This window comes from Accipiter gentilis, chromosome 9 (assembly GCF_929443795.1).
Source record: "Accipiter gentilis chromosome 9, bAccGen1.1, whole genome shotgun sequence".
Taxonomy (NCBI): domain Eukaryota; kingdom Metazoa; phylum Chordata; class Aves; order Accipitriformes; family Accipitridae; genus Astur; species Astur gentilis.
The window spans coordinates 40,397,702-40,417,157 of NC_064888.1; the positions used below are offsets into that span (position 1 = coordinate 40,397,702).

A 19,456-nucleotide genomic window follows, 5' to 3' on the forward strand; every position below is an offset into this window, starting at 1 on the left:
TAGGTTTTATAAATTCATTAGTATGGGACTAACTTTAAAAGTAAACAAAGGCATTAAACAAACATCGCAATACTGTGTTTACACGCAAAATAGATTTCCCTTTCCTTTCCAAAGCCACGCTGGGATACTCGGAAGAAAAATATGAAAGCAGCTCTGCCTTAACACTTCATGAAGGGAAAACATGGCCATTCATTAGCACCCGAGCCAGCGAGGGCTGAGCTCAAAACTGTATTTCTTCCTTGCCACTGACCTAATACGTGAGCAGGTCACTCGTCATGCTTCTCATTCAGCTTCCCCTGGCGCTTAAATTGTTGAAGCATCATTTCTATACCACAAAAGGAGACTGGACCTGCTCCAGAGCCCTTTGCAGCCCATGGCATCTTTCCATTGATTTCAGCGGGCTTTAAATCAACGGCGTTATATTGCTTAATTAAAGGGATGCTGTCGTTTGAAATCTACTCCATTTCAACCCAAGTTAAAACCAGTTTTGGGACCTATGCCTGGGTGAATCCCCCTGCCCTTTTCGTGTTGATTAAATGTTTTCCCTCCCAACTGATACAGGAAATACCTGCCAAGCTGACACAGGACCTGAACACATGGAAGAAAGAGAAAAATTGCATCTCTTTGACTTGCTGTCAAACCAAAGCAGACACTGAAAAAACTAGGAAAAACATTTTTTGGTCTTTCTTACAACAAGAGACATTAAAAACAATTTCAGAAGGAAGTACAAATTTTAAGCCGATACTGCTGCTTCTGCGAGAAATCTTACGATGGAAGTTGTTTTAACCTATACTTGCTGGAAGAAATGATTAACATTGCTATAAAAAAAAAGAGATTGTAGGGAAAAAAAGCTGTTTTTCTCCACTTTTCCATTCTGTTTACTCTATGCATTTATCACCAGCATGTGTAGAAGCAGTCTCACTCTTTCCCCTGTGCAAGCAGTGAGTTAGTCACACTTTCCCCTGTTGTGTAGCTCCTTTAGTCAGCAGCAGGGAAGTGATAAAGATGAAAAAACCTAAACAAAAACAGGAAAACGCAATTGTAAAAAACATAGAAATTAGCAGGAGGTCCTTGTAGGCAAATGTAATATTCAAATCGATTTCGCTTGGTTTAATTTAGGAGATTGCAATCTGGAAAGGAGCTCCATGCCTCTCCACGCAGCCTTTCCTCCAAAGGAAGTCCACAGAGGCTATAGGAGAGGGAGGACAAGGATAGAGGAGAGGCAGCGTATGGACGTGGGAGCGGAGCTATCAGAACTCCTGGGTTCAGAGGTCCAGGACTTGAACCCCTGCAAACAGAGCAGGCTGTGAGTGATGGGGGACAGGTCTCTGAACCCCTCGGTCCCTCCTCCTCCAGCCTCCTGCTCCCCACATTCACGCTGGACAACAGGAGCCAACCTTCATACAAAGCTCGGCGAAACCTCGCTACACAGAACCTTAATGGGAAGATAACTTTATGATAATCTGCTTCACCAGACATGTCAAAAATGTTTGTTAGCTTTCAGAAATTAAGAGAGGAATTGCTACCAAAGAATAGATTTTGTAAAAACCAGAGTAAGACACAGTTTCCAACCCTAGCAGCGCATTCACTTATGCTCACCAGGTGTTAAATAATCAGCCTGCAGCAGGAACAGCCCAAGTTTTGTGACCAGTGTAATGTAATTATGCACCATTGCCTCGTTCTTGGGGGTCTACTTATTTAAAATGCATTAAAGAAATAAATCACTGTTGATTGTCCCATCCCCCTTGCCTTTTAAGCTAGGCTGGGGCAATAAATCTATAAAAACAGTGACTCCTGTTTTAAATAAAACCAACAAAAGCAGTAACAATGGGAGGCTCCCGAACTTTATTTCCTAAGTCACAGCCTAGCTTATTTTCCATTAAATTATTTGCTACAATAGATACGTGAAGTGGCAAGGATACCAAATGGCCCTAATATACCTTTACAAAATCATCATCCTAAACCATCTGGAACCACGGTGTTCTGGCAGCCAAACCATTTGCCAGTCTTGGGACTTACCCTTGACTATAAAAAAATGGATTGGTCACAGGCAGAGCAGGTGGAGGCTGAGACGTTACATTTATTAGTCACAAATCTGCACCGACCTGCTTTCACTCAACGTAGAAAAGACAAGGTGGGATCTGGCCTCAAAGGTTTTGAGGTCCAAGTCCCTCAGACACCCGCCGTGCATGACCAGAACTGTCCATCCCTGCAGAGAGGCTGCTCGGGGCAGCCAGGGAGTCCAGCAGCCCGTGGGATGAACACCAGCGAGTTCAGGCAAAATCCAGGGAAGAAAGGGTTCATTTTTAAGTGCTGTGAGCTGAGCCCGTTAGCTTTATTCCAGTTTCATCAACATGCGTGTGTGTACATGCACGTATACCCACAGTTGTGCCTCTAAATGATGAGGTTGATGTTTCAAGGCGTCCAGGAGATGGGGGGAAGAAAGAGGGGATGAGGTTGTTCTGCCTCCCCTGCACTGCAGTTTTGGGGAGCAGCACAGGGCACAAGTCCCATCACTCTGATCCAGGGCTGCCCGCACCATCCTCTTGTCCCCCACCTCAAAACACATTAGTGGAAAGCGGCCTCCTGGCTCCACGAGGGCAAGGATTGGGCTTAAATTACAACCGAACGGTATCACACTTCCACATAAAACCAACAAAACCAAACCCGAGATACTCCCAACGCAGACGCCAGCCAGCTGGGGTTTGGAAATGGTTCAGCCCACGCTTAGATATGCCTTCCCAACACAAACAGTCCTGTCCTCCTTCTAGGAAAGCCCTAAGTCACCAGCAACATGATCTGGAATAAAAACACTTACAAACATGCTTGTACAGAAAAATGCTTCTCAGATACTTTCTTCCTGCTCTGGTGCTAGTCATCGACCTCCAGAAGTATACTACACAGACTGCATTTAGCCTGGCCAGGCACCTCCGTCAAATATTTAAAATAAAAATGGCCAGCAAGAGGCTGAGCAATCTCATGTGAGCATTTCTGTCGCTGACACAAATCTTAATTCTCTAAGGATCATCTCATATGCCAATGGGAAGCTCAGTAAGAGATGAGATTTTTAATCTAATCTGCTTTCAAAATAATTTTGTTGGCATTGATTGTGCTGAATTGTATCTATGGGAAAGAATTTAAAGTAAGAGCAAATACATACATATATGACCCAGACAAGTAAGTGCCTCTTAGCATCGCTCTTAGCTGATAATAACAAACAACAACAGCCTCAATATTAACGTTAGGTAAAATTACCTGGTCTCAGAAGTCAGCACACAGCTGTGTTTTTAAAAATTATCCCAACATATACAATATTAAGCAAAATTCTCAAAAGCGGCCTGGGTTTAAAATTCTTTTGCCAACTCTACCCCTATTCCCCCAGAAAACAACCCCTAAAATCTCAGCTGTCTGTAAGCCCAGCTGTTTCCTGGCTTTTCTATGCAAATTGTTCTCCCTGGATTTTATTGTGTGCATGTATATGTCTCTTAAAATGCACTCAAGTTTGAATTAGGGGCCCTACTTCCATCAAAGGGAATTCTCGTAAAATAAGCTTCATTCTCACAGTACCTGACACGGAATTATTATCCCATAACTCACGGGTGTCCTAGTGGTTCTGTATTAAACACAGCTCCAAAAAAGTCCCAGAGGGAAAAGCGCATGAAGGGACACAAAGAGTCACTCGAATGTAAACCTGCAAAGAAGGAATTTCACATCTCCTTGCCAAACTGCAAAGCACTTTCATGTGTCTGGGTGAGGATGTGTCTCTTGCCTAACTTCTGAATTTTCACCTATCAGGATTAGCTAAACACTGATTACCTTACTGTGTAATTAGGTTAAGGTAAAACTTAGCTTAAAGCAGAGAACACTTTCTTTCCAATTCCAGTCAAAACCATTTACTTAATTCTCAGTTTGATATTGGCATCTCCCTCCAGCATGACAAATTTCAAACTATTACTGTATGGCAGCAGGAAAACCAGAAATCAAAAGTTACTGTGGTGGCTGGTCAGAAAGCTCACAAACGATTACTAAAAAATGATGAGATTTCTGCTGCTGGTTTTCATGCATGTTCCCTCCCCAGTTTCCCACTGGCTTTCTGGTTTCCTTGCATCACACTGAACACAGAAAAGAAACTCAAACAGTAAAAAGCTACACAAGTTCTCCCCCCAACCCCCCAAATCAGCTATTAAACTGCTTCAGCTGAATGCCATACCATCCCCACTGGTGTTGGTTCCCAACCATCCGTCCTCACTGACCTTTTGTTCGGAATTTGCTTGAGTTTTGTTTCCAACGGAAATGTATGTCCATTGCACAGCAAACACCTGCAGAAACTCCTGAAACACAGAAATACCTACGATTCTTGAAGATTTTTTTAAAAGGCCAAAGATTCTTTAACCAACTCTGACTATTCAGCTCACCTTACAAAACAGCGTTCGCTATCCGCCCCTCTCATTTGGATAGCCAAGGCTGCGCTGTATTTCAAAATATGTGTAATCCTGTATCATCAGCATTGAAATAGTCTAATTCACCTTATTTATCAAATTTCAGCCTTAGGCCAGAGCATTTTTATGGTCAAACCAGAAACACCATTAGATTCATAACAACTGCTGTCCTAACACGCACTGCTACAGTGCCAGCCTGAAGAGTTTTCTGATGTGGGTCTTGAATATTTTATGCACAGATTTTGCAGGATCTGACCCAAATACTGTCCTCGACCGCAGAAGCGAACTCATGTGATATTCACGGAGTTGCAAATGTGCGGACACCATCCGAAAGCAGAGTCTGCCCCGCGCTGTTTAGTAACTAAATGATAGTCTGTGGTAATAAAATATTTATTATGCTCTACACAATACTGCAATTGAATTGATGTACTTCCTTCCCCTATCCATCAGAGTACACTGAAAGCCCTCTTTAACTTCTACTCAAGAAATCTCAAATTACACATCTTTATTTTTCTTACAGCTTTTCCTATAGGATTGTGTATCTGCAAGGAACCATTTGGCAGTTAAGGCAGTTTACCCAGAAATGCAAAGTGGTGTTTGTTTTTTTCTCCCCATTGCCTCAATTTCTCTGGAAAGACTTCCCTGGCAGAGTGTCCAGAATCAATTTCCTAAATACAAATATAAACCCACAAAATACACTGAACGGAGCAAAAAGCCACATCGCACTTAGCTACCCGGTGCTGTACCGGTCTCCAAAAGAATCCATCATGATGCAGCAGGAGAGGAAAATAATAAACCCCCTGTTTGTTATGATTGCTTAATCCTGCTGCCCAATACACACCACTGACACCCTCCTCCTCTCTGCCGAGCCGTGGCGATACTCCTGTTCCAGCGCTCTCAGAAACAGCTCAATAAACTGGGAACCCACTTGAAATGGCCGCAATTCCTGTGGCCACCGATAAGGCAAGGCCAAGCGATAAAGAGGTGGCACCAGCGGGATCCTCGGTTTGCGTCCCCGCGAATTGGCAAGGGGAACGCAAAGGGACGCCTGCCGATCAAAGAGCTCGTGTCCTGCGAGTCGGGGACCTTGCAGAAAACATGTGTAGCAGAGGGCGGACGGGGTTGCTGGGAGGCGAAGGATCACACCCTGCCCTCCCTCGGTGGGTATGTTGTTGTTGGCACCGAAACAGAGAGACCTGCAGGGGATGCAAGGAATTGAAATGAAAAAAACCCAGGAAATAAAATGTAAAAAGTGTATTGTGAGCAAGTGATTGAAGGAAGTAGCAGAGCCCCTAACAAATTGGTTATTTGTCTGGTTAGCTGATGCAGAAGTGGAACAGGAAATTAATTCAATATGCCGCAGACTTACATTACACTATTATTTTCTAGTTTTTTTCTTCCCTTTTTTTTTTTTTTTCATATATACATAAGCCAAAAAGCAAAGTATTTCTGGGCAAGCTAGTAATTGAAGCTTATGAGACTCCAATTAAAAAGATCTAATCGTTATTAGAGCTAGACTACAGACAGGCTTGGAAATGAAAGAATAAAATAAGGCCAGTTAAGGAGAAAAGACCTTCTTCAGAAACCAGTTGGCTGCCAGCAGTTCTTGATTTGTTGAAAAATATCCCAAACCAATAGGTAATACCATTACATTCATATAAACGTTTATGAACAAGTTACCACTCTCTGCGCCTTACAGGATATGGCGGCTTGCCAGTAATTTTTGCTTTAAATATGAAAATGGATATCAAATCCAACTTTCTAGATATAATAATGGCATGGGAGATTGATGGCATCACTATGCTGCACAATGACTATTTAAAACACTTTTGGCTGCACTTACAAAGCTCCAGTGACCTCCAGAACTATAGAAATCGTACCTAGTGTTAGGAGGAAATAAAATTAGTGATTCCCAATGAAGAACTAAAGCAATTCAGCATTTTTCAAAGAGGTACTGACTGCAGTTAGCACTTCTGCAATGACACCGACACACAGCGTTGTGTTTAGAGAAGGAAGGAAGGAACACTCCGAATTTCCATAGATGAAGTGTCTGCTGCCGAGAAGGCACTAATGGTACTGAGGATGCCAGGGAATTGAAGCGGAATGGAAACAGACTTCTAGTTACCAGAAAAGTCAAATTCTCTTAAGCATTGTGGGGAATGCCACTCCCCCACTACATGCTCACGTCCCATGAGCGGGACAGTAAGATGGCAAAAGGCAGAAAAGAAAGACAAAAGGGAATGAAGTCAGAGGAAGAAAATAGGAGGAGAAATGAGAATAAAGCTGAAGGCAGAGTGGATGGAGTAAGAAAAGCCAGAGAAAGACAGACAAAGCAGAGGAGGCACCCCCATCACACCTACTGCTGACTCACACATTTCGGGTTACTTTCATTATTGCTTTGTATTCCGGCAGCATCTGGCATCTGCCACTGAGATCAGAGCCATGTTGTGTCAAGTGTGAATCAAGACCTTTCTGCTCATGAGCTGAAAATCCAAACAGATAAACGGGAAAACAGGGTGAGGGACCTTGCCAGTCATACCCAGTGTGGCCAGGAGCCACGGCAGCAACAAAATCCATCTGCTTTGCACCCAACCACCACCCTGGTCACACAGGGAGGACACAGAGCACACACTTCTTTTTTTTTTTTTTTTTGTAGCCAGAGCTGACTCCTCCAAGTGGTTTTTAAGAGCTCTCAGGATTCATCTGCCTCTCAGTAAGGATGGGTCAGGCGTTTGGGTTTGTCAGGCACCATCTCTGCATTTGCTGCTGTAAGAAACCAGGATGGTTTCCCTGTGGTCCCCGTCCTCAAGAGCTCAGTTATTACTGCATGGGTCCACGGAACAGGTCTTTTGGGAACCTACAGAAAAGCTGCAAGAAACCTATAGAAAATTGCAAGGAATTGCACAGCCCAACTTCAACAGGCAGCAGCTACAACCCACTGCTGCCATTGCGAACGAAGGAGGTTCTTCCAAGCATCCAGATGTGTCACAGTGCAGGTCCACGGCCGACATTTAAGCTCATTTCACACCCATCAGGCTACAATAATCCTGGGGCTGAGGCTCCCAGGCTTGCCCTTCAACTGTCTTGCACCCTCCAGGCTCTGTAGTTTCAATTAACTTGTGGCTATAAAAAGTCAGGAGAGCATTCCTCTTGTATTGTACCATGGAGCTCTGCAGAACTAATTATTTTGCAAATAGAGCTCTAAATCATTAACAAAAAATGTTGATTATAGCATCTGCAATCATTATTTGGCCCATTACTTAAAAAGCTGGATGCAATAAATAGGATGGGGAATAGCTGGTATTACGCTTCCAGAGCTCAAGAATATGGGATGTCAGAAAATGAGCACTGCCTGTAACGGTTACACTTGGGCTCTATGACTACTTTCTAATCAGACCAATACAATAAGTCCTTCATCCCCAAGCACTTAAAAAACCCCACCAGATATCATTAAAAGAATGAAAATACCGTGGTATTTTCTCCCAGGCCTTTTGTCTTTTCTTCCTATACTTTGGAACATTCATAAACTTCCATTTTTACATTTCCCCATCAGATTTCTTAGATAAATATTTTAACTAAGTAAAAATACCACAGCTTGAAATGGGGATGACTTTTCTTTATTTACTTTCTTCCACGCTGGGTGCCAGCTCTGGGAGTTGTTCCTTCAAACGGCAGCTGCTGCAGAACGCGCAGTGGGAGCGTAAGACCCCCACATTTCCCACCACCTTCCCCTCCCGTGGGCAGCTGCGGGCACACAGATGAGTCCCACCACCGCCTCAGACTCCAGAAGAGGCATTTATAGCAGGACAGCATTTGCACGTGGCCTCCTCCGTGCCGGCTCCAGTGGGACCGGAGTGCAAAGTCAGGCTTGGAAGGCGTCTTCCAACGAGAACCTTGTTGGATTGCCCTTACGACAGCCAAGCAGAGCACTCTTACCGCAATTTTGTTGCTGTCAGAAACGAGTACCCAGATGCTCATTCTCTATCCTGGAAAAACGCGTGCGTCTCTCAGGCTTTGGCAGGAGCTTTGATCTAAAGCCTATCTGGAGTGGCCATGTGCTGAAGCCACCGACTGTTGGGAGCTGCCACCCTCACTGGCAGACGATGACAGGGGCAGTTTATCCCTGGCTACTTGCTGCAGGACTACAGGCTAGCTGCTGCAGCACACGCAGATGTGCTTCACCAAGTCCAACGGGATAATCCAGAGCTCCAGCATAAAGATATCGAGTTTACAGCTAAATTATTACGAAGGTGCCAGTCCCCAAAGCAAATGCCCCAGAGGGACCCAGGACTCTGCAGCTGGAAGGGACCTCACTGGCCGACTCCTCTGGGCCATGAAGTCTGAGAAACTTCACTCTTCAGTGGAATATAACCTTTCTTTTAAATTCAGCCTAAATTTATCGCTGTGGTGGCTAGCAGCACAGAGAGCATCCCCGGCAGGGTCTCCCGGTGTGCTCTGTGGAGGCATTTGTAACACCCCTCTCTGCCGATTCCCTGCCTGACACGCGCATTTTTAGTTTGTGACTCGCTCCGCGCTGGTAGCTAACCAACATCCTTTTATCAAACATTTCTCATTTGCCCCCACCTCTATTATTTCTTCCTCTCAGAGCTTTTCTCCAGCTTCACATCCTTGCCGTGGCCGCGTTATCCCTTCTCTTCTTGCCTGATCAGGGGTTCTGTGCTGGCTCTTCTCCAACTCTGCTCTTCAATGCAATCAATTCACTTAAGAGCCTGGCAAGCTGGCTTTTTTTTTCTTTTTTTTCCCCATGTCTGTTTTACACAGTTTCAAAGAAATGAGGGGGAAAAAACCCCCACATTTTTTCCAGTATGAAGAATAAAAATCTTACATTGTGCCTGCTTAGCTTGCCCATAAACAAGGCACTTTTTGAAATAATGAATACAATAGCCGGTATGGTAAAACAGTGCACGATGGAGGTGCATGGAAAGCAGAGAGAATGGAAGTGCAACTTCCTCACCTGCCGCTAAAGAAAGATGCCAAATGAGCCAAAATGAAGTAGAAAGAATGAGCTTCTCTGACCTCTCTGAATTTTGATACAGAATTGCAAATGAATTAAATCTTCTAGTTCTTTTTTTAAACCTTTATCTTCGCTATGGAAAAAAGGGGGGAAAAAAAGACGATAAGTAGAGTACAACATCAAATGTGAGCAGGCAGTGCATAACCGAAGCTGTACGCTGTTAGCTTGCAATACTGGGTATACTGGTCATCACCAGTGCTGTAAGCCCAAAATAAATAAATAAATAAATAAATAAATCCAAAAAAGAGACCTTCCTCGTGCTAATTAGCTAATTAGACCATTTTACAGAAAATGACCACACCTCCTCCCAATCAGCAACCTTCGAGAGACTCGTCTCTGATGTACCACTCGGAGGAGACGGGCCGTGCCCACGTGTGCCGCAAGGTCCCTGTGGCAAGCTGGCCACCACGACCCCCTGCCCCGTGCCACTGGTCTCGAGCTGTGAGTCAGCTCCCCCCGCAGCAGCACAACTCTTCCTACCGCTGGCGTAGCCATTAAAAGGGTTTTTTTCCTGCGGTTAGTTTATATGCTCCAGCTCATTAACATCTCCTAATACCAGAACTTGAGGCTAATTAGGCATGGCAATCCTGAGGAACATATTCTCTGTTCATCTTCCCAAAGCAGGATGCTCCTTGGCGGCCCAGCTGTAGCTCCACATGCTACCATGAGGGTATCACCCTGGAAATAAAAATACTACAGGATCCCACACACTACACGGCAGGGATCCCGTACTTGTTAGTTGATGGCACAGTTTACAGGCTGTTTTGCTTAAAAATTGGAAGCATCTCTGTCATCAAGGCAGATTCCTGCTCAGCAGCCTCAGGGAATTTCCCCAATAGTTAGCAATACACCAGGGCTTTCATAATAAAAGCTACTGACTTGAGAACGAAGGGGCAAAGTGGTTAGAAAACTTAGGAGACTTAAATAAAAAGCCTTTCACAGAACAACGCTAGTGGGAATTTTCTCCCCGTTGCTAGAAACGCACAGGAGCAAACAGGCTGCGGCGTCTGAGAACGTTTCATGCACACGCACTACTCCTAGGAGCAGGCTGTCCTTCTACACATCACCTAAAAGTAACACCCACTACAGCAACACATACCCAAGGAACACCAGCAGATGAACAATGAAAGGCGTGATAACACCAACCACTTCTTTAAGCACAGGAACTTACGAAACTTGTTTTCCCACATGTTTGCTGGACCACACAAATGCTGACCAAAGCCTGCCCAGAACCGGGACATTTTAAAGCAACCTTTGTCCATTGGATGCCCCGTGTTGTAGGTTTTTCTTCAGTGCAAACATTTCTGTGGTTGTTTTCTTCCGCTTGTTTTTAAAGATCATCACCTCCAATGCCTTCACCCCAGGTCTGCTTAAAATGGCTCCAAGGGTTCACCAGTTGTGAAAGAAGGAGACAATGGCTACATTTCTCTGGTCACCGTTTCCAATTCCAATAGCCTTCATTTCAACATCTGCTTTTTATAACTAAAGGCAGTGATACTTAAAAAGCATCTTTTAAAAAACTACAGCAAAAGGTATGTACAGATACCACGTTTTAATCCTAAAGGACCCCACGAATGCACACGTAACACTTCCCTTCGCCAGTCACTGGAAAGCAGGGACCTTTGAGGAATCCAAATGCAACTGCAGACAGCAAAAAGGATGACTTCATGCCTTCCTGCTCTTGAAAAAATGTTGTAGCATCTTTACTGATGGTGAGAAGAACAAACGGAGGAGCTGTGCCCACTGGTGAGGATGCAGCATGCCACTGTGACAGGGGAGCAAGAGAAGTGATGGAACAGCAGCGTCCCCCTCTGAATCACCCACAGCAGTTCCTCTGTTGCGGTTTTTTACTCCTCCTTTTCAAATCCTTCCTCTGAGAACTTAGGGAGCCTCAGCATTGGAAACGTGAGCCAAATTCACTGCCCGAAGCAGAAGAGACCTGCCTTCAGCTGTCCTCTGACTTTCATTTTTGGAATGGATTCATTTCCAAAAGCTCCTGCAAACCTGGCTGTATTGGTCCACAGATTACAAGATGGAAATGTGAAAAAATCCTGGACAGAGATGAAGCGTCCACCAAACCCCCTAATTTCAAGGCAGCCTAAATACAAACTTTCTCTCACTAGACACCTTGACATCAAAATGTTTATCCACTCTTCCTCTGGAGCTCTTTCACACCACCAACACGCAGCTCCAGCCAAATAGAAAACTTCACGTGGGGAAAATGTGCCCAAAACTCCAGGAGGAAAAACAAAACTAGGCATTGCATTTTGGGCCAGCTCAGTCCAAACTGGAATTTTGTTTGTTTTGAACTGACCGAGCCGTTGGCACGTCGGAGTCCAGCGAAGCATTAACCTGCTTTACTAAGCAAGCAGCGCATCCAGCTCCTGGGCACAAAAACATCGGGCTTGGCACCGAAATTAAGGCTGGGGCTCTGAAGCTTGGCTCTACACTCGTACCCTGAGCTACGGTGTGGGTCCCCACACCTCCGCAGGCTCGCCAGCCTACTCCCAAGGAGAACCAGCGCTTTCGAAGGAGCAGAAAACAAAGCAGACTGTCATCTGCAGAGGCGCCAGGGTTTTGTTTACCTCCGAGCAAACCTGGCGGCACGGGCCAAGTGTCATACTTCTGTGCTCCGTGTTTTGGTGTATGATCCTTGGCAAAGCGTTATGCTTAGCGCGTAAGCTATGAAAAACATAGCGTGAATTTTGAAGCGATACGGGGTTAATATTAATTAGACTGTGCTTGAGGAGTAGCTGCGCGAGCGGCACAGTTTTGTTCCCGTGCTTTTGCAGGGGATTAGCTGTTGGCAGAGCGGCGATGCCGGCAGGATACTCCACCATCCGAGCTGTTTCCTGGCACTGGGCTGGTTTGGCTGGAGCTGCTTCTGACTCTTTGGAGAAGTAGGGTTTTGTTAAACATTTCTGAATCCTTGCAATGGCCTCGGCAATGGCCAACAGCCCTCGTCCCCCAAGAGCCCTCCACAATCTCACCCGTGAAGCACAGAGCAGTGTCCCGCTTCGTGGTGATGGCTCGCTAACACGCAATCAGCACCCAACGGGATGGGGACCCTTCTTTGTGTCTTCTGGCCAGATGTGCACTCACTAGACCAGACCGCAGTGAAGAGGTGACACGTGAACCCGGGCCACAAGATGCGACCTACCTGGGATAACTCTCACCCATGCTCCATCACCAGTGTCCCAAATGAAACCCTCCAGTCCATCGGAGAGCTCTGCTTCTACAGGTTTTATACGGATTAGATGACTTTAATTAATCTTTTACTGATTAAGGCTCAGAAGTAATTATATAGCCAGTATATCAACATCTGCCCTCTCTTTGATGACTCCCACACCACATCTCCCACTCACGCTGCTGATGGACTGGGGTGATGCCAGAAAACGAGCCCCAGCCGTTCTGTTACGGGGGCATGCTGCTACACTCCTTCTTATTTTTTTGCAACTATTTAAAAAAAAAAAAAAAAAAAAAAAGGCAAGCAGGCAAGATTCTAAAACACATATGCAAAATGCAGCTACTGAAGCTGTCTCTTCAGAGAAAGCCACCTTTGATGGAGCATGCCCCACAGGCATGCAGGACTGCTTGCTGCCACTGCCATGCTTGGATTTGGGGCAGCATTACCAGGGCTTTAAACTGAGCAGGCATTTCTCTCCATCTTCACTTTAAAGAGTATTGTGCTGTTTCAGTATTGTCACAGTGAACTTGCAGTGACCCTGTCAAATAAATATTTTTCTCGAGGTAACACTGTTTTAAATATATCCATTTAGTATCCTTATTTGAAAACACTGGACAAATTAACTGACTGTAAAATTTGACTTTCCAGTATTTTGCATTCAGATAAACTCCTACAGCACCCTTTTCCATGGCAGCCAGCCCATATTTCCAAGTAACTAAAATTTTAAAAAGCCGACTACGCTTTTCAGTATCTGTGCATTAATCATGCCTCCCAGGCCAAGAATTCTTGTCGAGTTCAAAGAAAAAAGTGTGAGGAAGAGGGATGGGTGTGCAACATAGTCCCCTCCGAAAAAGCTGCAGCCTAAGCACCCCGTACGGCCTTACGCGCTCTTACCACGTACTCCGTCCCCAACCAGGGATATGTTATACCCCCACCAGCTGTATGAGGGTTCCCTACCGCTTGCATCGAGACTGGACTGTAAGAAGCGTTTCTGCACGACAAAGGGAAACGGTGAAGGTGGTGAAAACACTACTAAGTGAAGCCCTATGCTCCAGAAGAAGTCACGTTAATTGAATGCGACTTCAAAATATTTCAGATTCTCAGCAAGGATTTGGTAGCAGAGGAGAACATGCTGTGACGGACCGTATTTCTAACACGGCATGAAAAGCAGTTTCAGTACACGCTGCCAAAAAGTATCAAATGGGCTAAAATATGCTGGTCGATAGATAAGCAGACGACGGTTCTGATGGCAGGAGCAGGGACCCCGCGGCAGCACAGGGGCTGCCCAACGGCCCCGGCGTTGCAGCGAGCGCTGGGAGAGAAACGTCGCCTTGCAGAGTGCCCGACGCACACCTCTGGTTTTATGGGATTTTCCTTTGCTCTCGCATTTTGAGAAAGGTTAAATATGCGACGCATTAGTTTACAAAACCTCTCCAACGAATCCTCTTACTCACATGATCTTTCTAAACAATCCCAATCTTTTCAACCACGCAGAAGTGACACTATTAGCTTTGACCATTTCAGCTACCGCCTTCTCAAAACTCGGGTGTTCCTGTGCCACAGAGGCGAGGGGCTGACCTCCACACAATACCCAGATCGGGACACTACGGACACCCGCATTATCATATTTTCCATATTTTCTCACCCATTCTTCCTATGGCCTAATGTCTTGTTTGATCTTTTGTGACTGCGGCTGCACACTGAGCAGATGTCTTCATCGAGCTGTCCGCAGCGACCCTCGGGTCTTTTTCCCCAGCGGTTACAGTTCATTTAAAGCGCAGCAATGTGTACAAGGAGCTTGGGCTGCTCCTTCCCCGGTGCCTTACTTTCCATTTGGCAGTGGTGACTTTCATCTGCCCCTGTGGTCCTCCTTCACCTAACTTCAGCTCTGCCACCTTCTTCATGGGGCTGGTTCCCACCGGTGACGCCGTGCCGTCTCCTGCTGCCTCTGTGCCGCCAACTCGCTGTCCACCTCTTTTTTCCAGATTATTAATGAAAATATTCAGACATACAGTCACGATGCAGATACTTAGAGCGGTCCAGCATCAACTTATTCCCTGAAAAAAAGCTGATGCTTTGTTTTCTGTTCTAATCCAGAGCAAGCTTTTTTACCCCACAATACTTGCTTAAACAGAGGCTCTTTGAAAATCACAGGCTGGTTCTCTGAGATCTACTACTTCGCTCATGTACTACTTAAAAAAACCCCCAGACTTGTGATTTTTATTTTTCTCTTATCACATCCTTGTCACATAGATATCTTTACCCATGGTTGTTTTGGGAAGAACTGGTACTCAGATGAGGCACACAACTGTCCTTCCCTCCTTTCTTCTGAAAAAAAACCCAAACAGGTAAACCACATGGAGCCACACACTTTGTGCAGACCCAGGCAGGCAAGACCTCGTTAGTTGTGTGTACTGGAGGCATAAAAAGCAAGAAAAGGCGATGTGAGCATGACCCCAAAAAGCAGCAAAGCAAGGGGGCTTCTCCAATGGAGCTCCTGCACTGGCAACCCGGGGGACACGCAAGTGTCCTGCTGTGTCCACAGGAGGAGAGGCCACACAGGTGGGAAAGGACAGAGCCACACCAGCGGTACCCTAGGAGCACCTCCCATGGCCACAAACTGCAAAAATTAAAGATATGTTACTTTTTCTACCTGTAGTACATTATTTTAATGATAGGGTACATACTTTGTCGGGTTTCTAGAGAAGGTTTATGAACATGCCATGGTCCCCAGAAGCTTCTGCCCCCCAGGAGCAGGATACCAGCACCTCGCCACGGGACATGCTGAGCCACGGGAGATGCCGTCAAGCCGGGAGGCACAGACCCACAGGGACACGGGTCGCACAGACCCAACCCCTGCGGGATGAGGTTGCCCGCTGCAGCCTCTCCAGCCTGCTGCTCCCCCGTACCTGTCACTCCTCATCGGCGCGCGCCCGCCGCCCGCGTCTCCGACACCGCTGCCTGAACGAAGCTGGCACGGTCTAGATATTAACTGGGTCTAGCCTGTGGAAAACGCTGACGCTGAAATTGCACGTCTTCTCTCCTCCATCTCCAGCCTCATTAACGTCTGCTGTTAACCCCCAGAAGTCCATCCGAGCGGACAGCCTCTCCCTACAGCTTTGCCACTCGTAGGTTTTCTTTTCTTTCCCCACATCTTCCTACAAACCCCCTTCTACCTCACTCTCAGCACCCTGATTTTCATAGCAGGTTTTTACCAGCCCACCTCCTGGCTTCTCTCAGGTAATTTTCCATTTTCTGGAGATGAACCTGCTTGGTTCAACCCATTGTCAGCTCCTTTTTCCTCCCCCATGAGCAGCACCAGCCCGCTCTCCCTGGCACTTCCCGACCCGTCCCGTTTTGGCCAGCAAAGCAACAACAAAGTCGAGCAAGAGCTGGAAACGCCCTGGCATTATGATCTACTTAATAAGTTGTCAGCCAGGTCCCGCGTATCTATTCTTGCGGGCATAAAGATCTCTGTCAGCAGTCAAAACACGGATTTACACCCCCAGCGCAATTCCTAGCAGCATTTAAAGATTTTTAACGACCATCCCTTTGTCCCAGGGAGTTAAGCACTGATCGAATGTCACAATGTGACACATGAATGCACAACACAACGGAGGTTTGACAGGCAGCAACATTGTAATATGATAATTCCTCTTTGTCCCTTAATCGCCTCTGTTTTTTGCAGACTTGATTCACTTACCAACATGTGATCAATCACTGCCTTTTTCAGTGAGATAATTTTTTGCCCTCTATTTAAATGGCTCCTGTCAAAGGGAATCCAGTACTAAATTAAAGCTGATATGCTTGTCTCTGCCCTTTTGTTTGTTGACTTCTTCTCGCACACAATTGATTTTAAATAGATTTTTTTTATGGGTTCCATCACCATTTAAGTATATGTATTTTTAAAAATCTGGCTCCTTGAAATTAACATTGGATACATGCACATTTAAAAACGGTCTTGAGCATATAATTTAATGGAGAGGAATAAATACAAGACTACGTGCTGGCAAGTATATCAAGTCCCCACTAGACACGGAGTAAGTTGCCTGTTTAGGTCTTCCCACGTGCTCTATTTAAAACTGGAAGACGACAGTCAAGTCTCAAGATTTGCGAACATAACAGAAAGAGGACGGTGCAATTTAGCATGAAAGGAAGCAAGGCAAAGATCACTTGTTCTGTGTCTGAAAGAAAAAAGGATTTGACTGAAGACCAACACTGAACTTCTCAGACATACCTCACCAGTATTGCACAACCTGATGAGCACCCCCTTAACAGCAGGTGAGGGGTCTTTAGGGGCACAAGCACAGAAGAAATAAGAATCTACCTTTGCGAATAAAGCAGAGAGGTGGTTTTGCAGCTCTCAGGTGATCATCAGACGTGTCCCAAACAGCTCTGCACTGCCTGGGGCAGAGGCAGAGCTGCCATGACCGCACCAGCCACTCCTAACAGAGCCACACACATACAAACCACACAAAACCTCTGCCTCGCTGCCAGGCTCTTCCCCCCAGTTTCCTCAAGCACATCCATACCGCGTTCGAAACCTCAAAATTTCACATTTAGCCCTTTTCCTCCAGCTCCTCTTTCCCGCGCCCACCTCTTCTTAGTTGGGTCTTCCACACCTTGCCCTCATGCAATACCTCAGCCCGGTCCTACTGAAGCCAACGGCGCAGTGCCCGCGGACCCAAACGAAAGTGGGAACCTCCTCTCCGGTCATCATGACTTCTCTGCCCACGTCTCCTTGGCGATTGCTATCGGGCAAGACAAACTGCAGAAATCCCCAGGTTCATGTTTGTCCCTCCCATCCCAAGCAGATACCTGTGCAGCACCTCCCCAGCTGTCATCGCTCCTCACTACTGAACACGTCTTTTGTGGTAGCGAAATGGGGTGATTTCAAAGCTAGGTAAGATGATGCTTATTTAATTCACCGATTGAATGACAGTAGATTTTTGGCTGTGCCGTGCATTATAAATTATTCTACAAGGCTTCAGCACTTGTCCTGGTTATGCACATAAGGCACTTAAGACTTTGCCAAGATCATCTAAAAGACACATCATAATCAGCCCTATAATATAAAGAATCATCTCTTTCTATACATTTTTTTTTCTGAGAAAAACACCTCAATGAAATGCTGGACTGCCAGCTCTTTCTAAGGTGGGACAGTTTCCCTGAAGAAAAAAAAAAAATAAAATGTTTTCATCTTGTGGTTCTAGCAGTTTTCTCCTTCTGCACAGAGGGAAAAGGGAAAGAAAACAGCTCTGCGATGGAGGCATCACCCCTGGGCGAGGGCGAGCGGCGTTCCAGATAGGACGTGTCCATCCACAAAGGGCGGCAGGAGCCAAGGCATTAAAAACATACCGATGAATGGGGAAAGGGGAGGACTGGCTCAGAAAAAAAAACAAAAAAAGCTCATTTTTCAAAACACATTATTATCACACAAAACGTATTTTAATGTATTTTCAGCAAGGCATCAAATACCCCCAGTATCTGCTTTGTGTCTCTTGGCAGTTCAAGAATGCCAAGGCGCCCCGTCCTCGGGGTGCCAGAACCAATCTGTTGCCAAGAGACACAAAACTGATATCACGAGTGTATAAAGCCGTCTTTGGAAACGTATGAAACGGCAAACGACCTCATGTTCGGGGTTTGACTTAGTCAGCAAGACGTCAAGGAAGAAAAATTAACCTTTTGTTATAAGGTTTAAAGCTGACCATTTGTATCCTTCTCCGAGGGAGAATCAGCCTTGCCGAAGCAGAAATGCGCTCGCGTCTGGTATTGCATTTCAAGCAAATATCTTTTTTTTTCTTTTTTTTTTTTCTGCGTGTTTACTTTTGTTTTGGGAGGAAAAAATTAAAAATCATGAGTGTCAGGGCTCTTGGGGGAGCAGGGAGGCTGTGACCTGGGGAGGCTGGGCAGGTGACATTTCTGAAGCACGTACCTTCAGAGGAAAGCCAAATGCCACAGCTGGACCTTCACGTTAGCACTCAGGTGGGTATGCGGCAACATTACTAGCTGAGAAGGATTTTGAAGCTCCAACTGTAAAATTCCGAAAGGTTTTTGCATTTAAAAATCTGGTCACTGGCAAGTTCTTCAAATATTTATTACTCCAACCGGTGAGTAAGCTACTGGAGATGCCGCAGGTTCAACCTCTGCAAACATCTCCCCACTTTTGGTTCTGGGCACCTCTCTCTCTCCTTCAACCTGCAAACTTGATGCAAATCCTTTCAGAGTATTTTTTCCCCCAGAATTTTCCTGCTCCAATTACGGCCAAAGTCAGCTGTCCTTCCCAAGTTACAGAAATAAAATTCAGTGCGTTCAGGATTCCCTCAAAATACAAAAAATATGAAAACAGCATGAGTACTTCTTTTAGATGGGTTCCCTGTTGACTCCTTCTTTTCAGTTAGTTTCACTAAAGTTAAATAGTTGCAAATTAAGACTCTAATTAAGAAATACAGTAATTAACTGTAATTAAGAGTTACAGCAAGATTTGGGAGCTTTTTGTCCCTAATCTGGGGCACAAATTTTTACATATTAGATTAAAAAACTCCATCTAGGAACTGCGATGGTAGAAGGCTGTGAAGCAACTAGATACCAGTTCAATATTATCTAGGAAAGGTCAACTTGAAATTATAGGAAATGTTTAAAGTATGAAGTTGTTGGAATATCAGGCAGTTTTTGCATTTCCAACTAATAGAGAGGTATATAGGTATACAGGTATCCCCATCACAGGTATCCACTTTGAATTACCTTCAGAGACAGAAAATGCAGCATCTCACATTAAATAATTAGCATTTCCAG

General features: G+C 45.3%; 1 long non-coding RNA gene across 2 annotated transcripts; it reads right to left on the minus strand.

Moving 5' to 3' along the window:
* Positions 1-408: 408 nt before the first annotated feature.
* Positions 409-6,145, minus strand: LOC126042613 (uncharacterized). 2 transcript variants are annotated; one of them, XR_007507240.1, is made up of 3 exons: positions 4,416-6,145; positions 4,254-4,331; positions 409-1,015 (listed from the first exon to the last, which is right to left on the minus strand). It is a non-coding gene; the product is annotated as an uncharacterized LOC126042613 (long non-coding RNA). The 2 variants fall into 2 exon arrangements; XR_007507239.1 differs by lacking the exon at positions 409-1,015 and adding an exon at positions 1,041-3,691.
* Between the last annotated feature and the right edge of the window lie 13,311 nt (positions 6,146-19,456).